The sequence below is a fragment of the Natator depressus genome, chromosome 9 (assembly GCF_965152275.1).
Source record: "Natator depressus isolate rNatDep1 chromosome 9, rNatDep2.hap1, whole genome shotgun sequence".
NCBI classification, from domain to species: domain Eukaryota; kingdom Metazoa; phylum Chordata; order Testudines; family Cheloniidae; genus Natator; species Natator depressus.
Window position 1 is genome coordinate 53,959,171 of NC_134242.1, and position 9,181 is coordinate 53,968,351.

A 9,181-nucleotide genomic window follows, 5' to 3' on the forward strand; every position below is an offset into this window, starting at 1 on the left:
CCAATCGAGAAGCCCTTAAGCCAACAATAAACTTGGAAACACCAGTCCAGATCTGGGCTTTCCCAGGAATGTGGCTTGGCTGGTAAGGAACTCAGTCATGCATGGACATGTGACTTTCCCAGGTGACTCCAAAACTCCATCTTAGAGCTGGACTTTGCATAGGAGAGAGGAGGGGGTCTCCACCCACAAAAGAAAGTCTATTTAAACCCTTGGGAGACCCCTCATTTTGTCTTCAGCTGGCTAAAGAGAGAGCCTCTCCACTGCCAAGGATACCTGAAAGAAACTGGAACAAAGGACAGTAACTACAGGGGGTGTGAGTGATTGCTGGACCCAGACTAGAAAGGTAGTCTGTAAAAGGAAGCTTATTGGGTGAGGATTTTTTCTGTATTCAGTTTTATTACTGTCCTAGACTTAGACTTGCGTGTTTTATTTAATTTTGCTTGGTAATTCACTTTGTTCTGTCTGTTACTACTTGGAACCACTTAAATCCTATGTTCTGTATTTAATAAAATCACTTTTTACTTATTTAAAAAAAAAACCATACAAACAAAAAAAAACTTCCCCCACAGACTTGAAAGGATCTTCTTCCCTTATTGGTCCTTTTGGTCAGGAGCCAGCCAGGTTATCTGAGCTTCTTACAAGTAAAGGAGGGATTTTTATGCTACCCTTAGCTGTATGTTTATGACACCACAAAAGAGAGGACATTAATTAGCATGAAGAGACTCTCTTCTGTAGAAACTGTTACACCCCTTCCAAAAGAGGAGACCCAGCAATACCAGACTGGCTCTGGGTGGATCTTACAACCGGAAACTCCCTACATCTGGATTGCAGAATTGTCAACAAAAGGACTAAAAGCTCATTGTTCTGCTCCCCTCCCCATGAAGATGAATCGCAGGAATGGACTCCTCCTAGCAGCTGAGTTTGCAGCTGAAAGTACATGGCAGAAGGGGGATGAAAACCCCCAACAAAAGGACCTAAGGATCTCTGTGCTGCAGGGACTCCGTGGATTTTTCTTTGCAGTGTTGACATACCCCCAGCTAGCCCATGCCAGCTGACTTGGGCTCACAGGGCTCAGACTAAAGGGCTGTTTCATTGCTGTATAGACTTACAGGCTTGGACCCTGTGAAGTCTACACAGCAACGAAACAGCCCTGCATCCTGAGCCCTGCGAGCCTGAGTCAGCTGGCACGGGCCAGCCGTGGGTTTTTCTTTGCAGTGTAGACATACCCTGGGGGGCAAGGAGTTTCCTAGGCATAAGAAAGAGATCGTGAGTCCATATTCACTTGCTTTAACCTCAAAAATAACTCTCTATTTTCCTTTTCCTATTTAACTAATCTTCATATAAATTGTAGGATTGGCTGCAAGCATTGTCTTGATGTGAGACCTAAGGCACAATTGATCTGGGGTAAGTGACTGGTCCTTTGGGATTGGGAGTAACCTGAATATTGCTAAAAGAAAAGGAGTACTTGTGGCACCTTAGAGACTAACAAATTTATTTGAGCATAAACTTTCATGAGCTACAGCTCACTTCATCGGATGCATTCAGTGGAAAACAAACAAACAAATAAATAAATTTGTTAGTCTCTAAGGTGCCACAAGTACTCCTTTTCTTTTTGCGAATACAGACTAACACGGATGCTACTCTGAAACCTGAACAGTGCTGTGATTCTTTGTCTTAAGGGCCATTTATCACAGAGACGTGGTGACAAGACAGACTGGTGAATCCAAGAGGGCTGTCTGTGACTGTGTTTAAGGCTGTTAATGCACCTGAGGAGTTTGCACTTGGTGCAGTTGGTTGGTGAAATCTAAGTATAGAACTCACAACCAATTTGGGGTTTGTGCTTTGTTTAAAAAAAAAAAAGTCTGCCCAGAGGTTGGTACTCCTACTCTTGTGCCACCTTGGAAGCCTCACAATGAAGTAATCGGCTTAGTTTGCAGCAAGGGAGATTTAGGCTACCTATTAGAAAAAATGTTCTAACTAGAAGGATAGTTAAGCAGTGGAGCAGTGCTACTCAAAGTGGTGGTCCACGGACTGGTGCCGTTCCGCGAGCCATCAGCTGATGGTCCACAGTGCCTGGGACCCGAGGCAGCACACTCTCTTCGCGCCGGCTCCACTCCGCTCCCCGCGCACTGCCCTGGCTCAACCCCAGCCGCCACAACAGCAGCTGCCAGCAACTCTGCCATGGCCACTGCCATTGGCCAGGTCACCCCCCTCCCATCACTCTTACACTGCGGAGAGGGAGAGGCGCTGCCCGAGCTGCAGCGTGTGTAATGTAGTCCTGCGTTTCCTGCATGTTGTGCCATCCATTCACACTGCCCCCCGCCCAGCCCTGAGCAGACAAAGCCCACAAACACACCAATAAGGAGAAGACTCGTTAATCTCTGGCAATTTCTTGGGCTTGGCTGCCACCCCCTCTCCTTTCCTCATCTCTCCACCCCACTCAAAAAATAATAAAAAAAAAAAGTAGCCCCTTAATTCTGGAAGACAGTTTAGCGCAGGTTTGGGGAGAGGAGGATTAATTATTATTGTTGGTGTTTTTGCGCCGTGAAATTTGACAGCATCCGCACTGATCAGCGGAGCTAGTGGAGGAAAAAGACACTGCAGCAGGTTGTCGGGTGGGAGAGGATAAGCCCCCTAAAAAATGTCTGCCAACTTTTATTATATTCATTATATTGTGTGAGGGAAAGTTAACACGACATAAAACTCAGGTCAAGGCCCTGACTTTGGTTAAGCTTGCCTGCAGGCCATAAACTGAGATCCTGCTTGCTTATGTGTGTCAAGGGGTAGGAGAAGTCAGAGTGAAAAGTCCCCAAAATGGAACAATGGTTTTCTGTGCATAAGGGGCAGGATGGAAAAGTCCACAGACAGAACAAATTTGCCATAGTCAAGCTTATGAAATATATAACCTCAACAGTTGTGTTAAAAAGGTCGCTGACTGCAAAAGAACAGACAGTGAAAAACAGGAAGACACTCGTTTTTTGCTTTTGACCAGTGTTAATTTTGCAATATATTCCAAATGAGGTAATTAATACGGAAGTATGTGTAATTTGTCTGTGGTTTTAAGCTTTAAAAAGCTGTGTGTGCTTTGCAGCGAGGGGCAGCTACTTAGAGCTTTTACCTCCCTGTACTTGTAATCAATAAAGGAGCCTCCTATCCAAACAACGCGTGGTTAATTTTTGAAGCGACAATCTTGGTTTCGTGACTCGGATAGACAGCCAACCCCCAGAACCGGAGGACCGCGAGCAGTTCCCCGCCAGACCCAGGGCCCATCTGAAAGGTAAGAGACCTTTTGAAATCTCTATTGTGGGTTTCTGGTGGAGGACTGCCCATAGGCTCTGGGTTCAGGTGAGTTGCACTCTCTATTCAGACTTTTTGCTGCCAGACATGCCTGACACCCGTGGGGTGGGTTAGAGTCCCATCCAGGTCTGGTTTCCCTGGGAAGAGCCACTGAGTGTGGCTGGGCAGGTCATGGATAGACCTGGTTCCATGTGCCAGTGTGAAAGTGAAGGTCGGTAGACCGGTGTGAGTGAGTCACAGGAAGACGCCCAGAGCGCCCTGCAAAGCTGTGGGCTCATGACCGGCGAGAGGCCTGTCTGGGTCTAGGAGTGCGTGATCCCATCCTTTCCGTCCTCGGATGGTCTGTTTCCGTACCCTCTTTCTGCCCTCTAGTTCCCACCTGAACGTGGTTTGAAAAGCCACTGACTAGTCTGATCACCTTGACTGAAGCAACCGAGTATGCGGCACCAGCCGATGCTCTTTGCTAAAGGGGGGCTGTAAAACAGTCGTGGAGGCCCTAAACAAACCTTCCCTGTGTGAGTGGGACAAGTGAAAGATCCGTAGGGATTCCTGCACTCGCCAGCTTAAATGGGGGCCAGTGAGTCAAGAAGGATCACCGTCTCGCCAAAAGGCACACACTAGTTCACTTGCAAGTTTCTGGAAAAATTGGAATTGGTATACCAGGGATAGGGATAATTTAAAGTTATGGTTTCCCTTAGAGGGAAAGTTTCAACATTGTGCAGCTCAGAAGTGCGCTTCTGGCCAATGTCAGGGTGAGGCATATTTCTATTGGCATGAAGAAACAGAAGAAAGAAAAACAAACGGCGCCGTGAATCTCAAATAAGGAATCTCAAGGACTCCCAGGAGAAACTTACAACACAATTAAAAGAGATAAAAAGAAAATTGGCAAAAGAATTTAAATCCAGCTAAGCCGGCAAGAAATATTAAGCAACAGAAGCCCCTTACATTTACCCCTCAGACAATGACTCCCCGTACTAAGGAAATGTTCCCCTTGCACCAATTCCCAGGCATTGGTGCTTCGGGTCATGAGACCTTGGTGTCTGCACATGCATCTTGGTCTCCTACAGAATTGTATAATTTACTTAATTTTCTAAAAGTAAGAGTGGACCCTGTTGAAGTCAAAGAGGAATTGCAAATTGTTATAAACTGTTATAACCCTGCATGGGCAGATTTAAATCAGCTTATGTGAGGGATCATGCCTAGGGAAACACTGAGTCGCCTTTGTGAAGAAGCTCAGTGGCCCAAGCAAAATCCAGGCCATGACCAGGAAAAGTTAAATAAAATCAGGGAGAAGCTGTTAGATAAAATTCTCAGTCTGCCCAAAGAATGCTGACTGGACCAAAATTAGCACCTGTAAACAAAGTAAAAATAAGAATTTGAATAAAACGCAATACTCTCACCGCCACATTAAAACTATGTTAATGACCTTCCAGCTCCAGAACATACAGGGACCCCGTAATAGCCGCCCATTGCGGGGGGACAAGGGGAAGGCCAAACCAAGGTCCCCACCGTCCACCTCCCCTAAGGACCCAGTGATGGCACATGTTACTATTGCAAGCAAATGGGCCATTGGATACAGTAAATGTCTCTACTGCCCTGGTCAATCCAAAGGCGGTAGGGGTGGGCAATACTCTTATTCCCCACCCCATCTCTTCACCTCTGTCCGTTTCTATCAGTCCTTTGTTTGACCGTCATACTTTCCTCCTAAGCCCTTGTTCACCTGCTAACCTTTAGGTAAAAGACTTGCTGTGTAAATTAAATTGTATAATCTGCTGTCCCTCAAATGGTGTGTATCTGGATATGCCTGATCCTGCTCACAATAAGGTCCTGGCAATTTACAGGAAAAGACCGACCCCAGCCCTTCCTCCTTGCAACAGGAACGGCTGGCTAAGGTCTCTCCTTCTTTGAAAGCCTTGTGAGCCAATCATGCCAACCAGGTTGGGTGCATTGGGTCTGCCCAACCTGTTAAGATTCACCTAAACCCAGCAAGACCCCTCCTGAGGTGCAGCAGTAACCTCTATCAAAACAGGCCAAGGAAAAATCCAACCTGTTCTTACCTCCTGCATTCAGCAAGGAGTCATTATTCCTACGGTCAATGAGTGTAACTCCCCCATTTTACCGTGTTGTTAATGCTGCTGTACTCTCTACCTTTCATGTTGTTCCTAGCCCTGCTACTATCCTTTCCTACAAAGCACCAGTGCTGAGGGGTTGTTACCACCTCAAATAAGGAAAAGCTTGTATTAAGTCTGGACATAAAAGAATTAAGGTTATTGTTAAATAAGATGCATCTAGATATAAAAAATAAATGGGTGTGTGTGTATGTAAATAGGTGTGTATAAATAAATGAAAGGGGGGTTAGTCAAAAAGCCACCCTCCTTGCTAAATTGGTAGTGAAACAATGCCTGTGCCCATGGAAAGAAATAATGCAACAACAAAGGATCAGGCCCAGACAAGCAGGCAACCATAGTAGAGGAAGTTAAAAGAAAGAAAGTGAGAGGTTAACTCTGTAGTTACTGGAGGAAATTAAGCAGTGAAACTTTGTACAAATGTTAAAAGAAGGTGTTATGAAAAGATAATTCTGGTTTCTTTGCAGCCATTCCTTTGAAGAAAGGGTGCATTTCTCTGGAAGAATTTCTGTAAATAATCCAGGCAAAAGGTTATTTTAAGTGAAATCATTTAACTATAAACAAGTTAGGCAAATTAGCTAAAACACACTCCTGGTGTGCACAATCTTTGTGTTATAAGTTTAAAATAAATTGGTGTTTTAAAATTGTAAAACAAAAAAAAGATACTTTTGCCAAACAAAAGAAACTAGTGTTGTTTAATTTTGGTATTTAGCATTTAATCCTTAATGTGACTTAATGCTTTACAAGATTTAAAATGTTTTTAAATAAAGAGCAAAGTTGTGGCTGCAGCAGGGCAGTCAAAGCCAGGGAAATGAAAAAAAGATTTTAAATCTGTTTTGGTAACAAATAGAAGATAAAAGCTGTAGTCGGTGCCCCACACTAAGTCTTAAGGTGGCTCTGTGTAATCTATGGTCCCATTGCCCAAGGGGAGCCAAATTGGGTTGTGATTTCCTTTTCAAATCAGTGTGTGTTTAAAAGCAAAAGTTAAAAGTTAGAAGTTAATTGTGTCCTTTTGAGACAAAGTCTCTAAGCGGCTGATAACTTTGAATCCAAAAGCAAGCCAAAAATGTCTGTGTTAATGCAAATCACTTAAATAATAAAGATAGAAGCCATTGAAACCTGACCTGCCTATAAAACAAATACAGAAAAATATGGAAGTAATACCTCAGTTTTGCCTGCAAACAAGGGTATTTGTAAAGAAAGGAATATTTTAAGCAATCTGCCAGCAACATAGTGTTGGTAAAGCTACCAAGGTTAGGCAGGCAGCACATCCCCCTTCCTGGGGACGCTTTTATAAATATTCAGATTGATTCAAATGCTTAAATGTTGTAATTGTAAGTATGTGTTAGTTTTAGTAATGTATTTCCTTGTAAAAAGGCAGATGCCAAAACTGTTAAACTTTTGCTTAAGGATTTTGTATCACAATTTGGCATACCTGGACAGATTATAAAAGATTTATGTGCAGTTTCACAGATCCAATATGGCCAAATGCCCTTCGAAGACCCCTCCCAATCAAAAGACCAGACTCAGCCCTCATAAGATTTCTAACAGGGTGCCCAATGCAACTACTGGCTGTGCCCCACTGGTCCTGGCTCAGATGGAAAGTCATTTAATGACTAACACAATGCTTAATTATTGTCAGGCACTAACAAAATGTGTTAGGTCTTTTTATATACAGCAGCCCTGCCACTCGCTGAAACCAGGAGACTGGATCTACATACAGGTCCATCAGCGAGGAACTGCCCTGACCCCATGCTGAAAGACCCTTATCAAGTCCTGTTAATTATCAACACCGCTGTGAAGTGCTGAGAATTGACTACCCGCCCATGTTTCTCACTGTAATGGCTCTCCGACTGATGATCGGTCTATCTTTCCTTCTGGCGTTGTTGCTCCTTCTGGACAGCAGGAGTGAACGACAAGGTGAAAATCCAGTAACCTCTCCTTTGTCCACTGACAGACCCACCATGTCTTTGAAGGCACAACCTCTCCACCTGAAGACATAATAAAGCCTCTAACCAAGCAAGGTGATTGTGCTAGTAACCTCTCCCTTGCTGCCTCATTGCTGAACAGATAAGTGAACTAAGACTACGAAATCTTGAATAGCTTGCAGAAGCTAGCCAGAACTACCTGAAGATAAAACTTTTAATATTCCTCAGCCTCTCCTTCCTAACAAACTTAGGGTGGAGATGGGAAAGTAATATTTTCTAGATCTTGACCAATCAGTAGCCTCACTAGTAAATAATCAAACGTATACCCAAAAAGTTTGTTCTGCCACTGGAGATTTTACCTGTACTGAAATTATTCCTGTAACGAATAATTTATCCTGAACCCTACTGCAATACACCCCTTCCTTTGCCATTGATGCCTCTCCATCTTTTTGTGAAGGTGTTTAGCCAACAGATGTGGTATAATACTTCACAAGGGAGAGATGTGTTACTGTGTTGGGACACCGATAGACTGTAATTAATGCCACATTAGGGACCATTAAATTCACATTGCCCTTATCCAGTTTTTAAATTACCTCTACATATCCAAATTGCTCTAAAGGTTAGCACAGCAAAGGGCCTGCGTTCCCCCTAGAAAGAAAAGGGACTTGGCTGGACACCTATGGGATGGTACAAATAGCGTAGTGGCAATCTGGAATATCCATAAGAGTCAAGAACGTGAGGAAAAAATTGGGACACTTAGAAAAAGCCGCAGGCCTTATTACTCGAGCACAATTGACCCAGACACAAGCGGGAGTAGGTGAATTACGTATTATTTCCACCCTTAGTGCAATGACCCAGAAGCTTGTAACAGATATGGTGCTTAGTATCGCTGGGGCTGGAAAGGCATTGCAGTGGGATCAGGCTTGTTCAGAGGTTCAGGATTTTCTGAATGACCAGCTCACAGCCATTCAGAGGGATCTTGAACATCAGGCATGGCCCTCTGACCTTACAGCCACCTCAGGAGTACCATCTGAACTGTGACCAGGGAGACATACTTGAAGATTCTCTGGGTGGAAATGCAGACGTTCGTAGTGTTACTTCCAAGCATACGGGCCGGTCAGAGGGATGTGGGCTTCCACATACCGAACCCTGCTGCATCAGTGGGGAGGATGCATGTGGGATTGGGAAATTCACCAAGACATTTGGGAAATTAAACCACCTGGTATGCCTAACAGATTTAGTCAGTGCTCCTGAAAATAACGCCCAATATCTGGATAGGAATAGGAAATCAATGGACACTCTGGCCGCCAGAACCCCACAGCTTCAGTGTGTACATAAACTGAAGCCAGGAAAAGTTGTCACTGTTCATGACAACATTTGTTGGGAGGGTATGTGTCAAGGTTCCTTTCCCACTCTGAACTTTAGGGTACAGATGTGGGGACCTGCATGAAAACCCCCTAAGCTTATTTTTACCAACTTAGGTTAAAACTTCCCCAAGGTACAAACTATTTTACCCTTTGCCCTTGGACTTTCGTTGCCACCAAACATTTAACTGGTTACTGGGAAAGAGTTGTTTGGAAACATCTTTTCCCCCCCAAAATCCTCCCAACCCTTGCACCCCACTTCCTGGGGAAGGTTTGGTAAAAATCCTCACCAATTTGCATAGGTGACCACAGACCCAAATCCTTGGATCTTAAGAACAATGAAAAAGCATTCAGTTTCTGAAAAGAAGAATTTTAATAGAAGTAAAAAGAATCACCTCTGTAAAATCAGGATGGTAAATACCTTACAGGGTAATTAGATTCAAAACAGAGAATCCCTCTAGGCAAA

General features: G+C 44.0%; 1 long non-coding RNA gene across 1 annotated transcript; it reads left to right on the plus strand.

Moving 5' to 3' along the window:
- Window positions 1-235: 235 nt before the first annotated feature.
- LOC141994120 (uncharacterized) lies at window positions 236-3,267 on the plus strand. Its single transcript, XR_012641026.1, has 3 exons — window positions 236-369; window positions 1,352-1,404; window positions 3,144-3,267. It is a non-coding gene; the product is annotated as an uncharacterized LOC141994120 (long non-coding RNA).
- The last annotated feature ends 5,914 nt before the right edge of the window (window positions 3,268-9,181 follow it).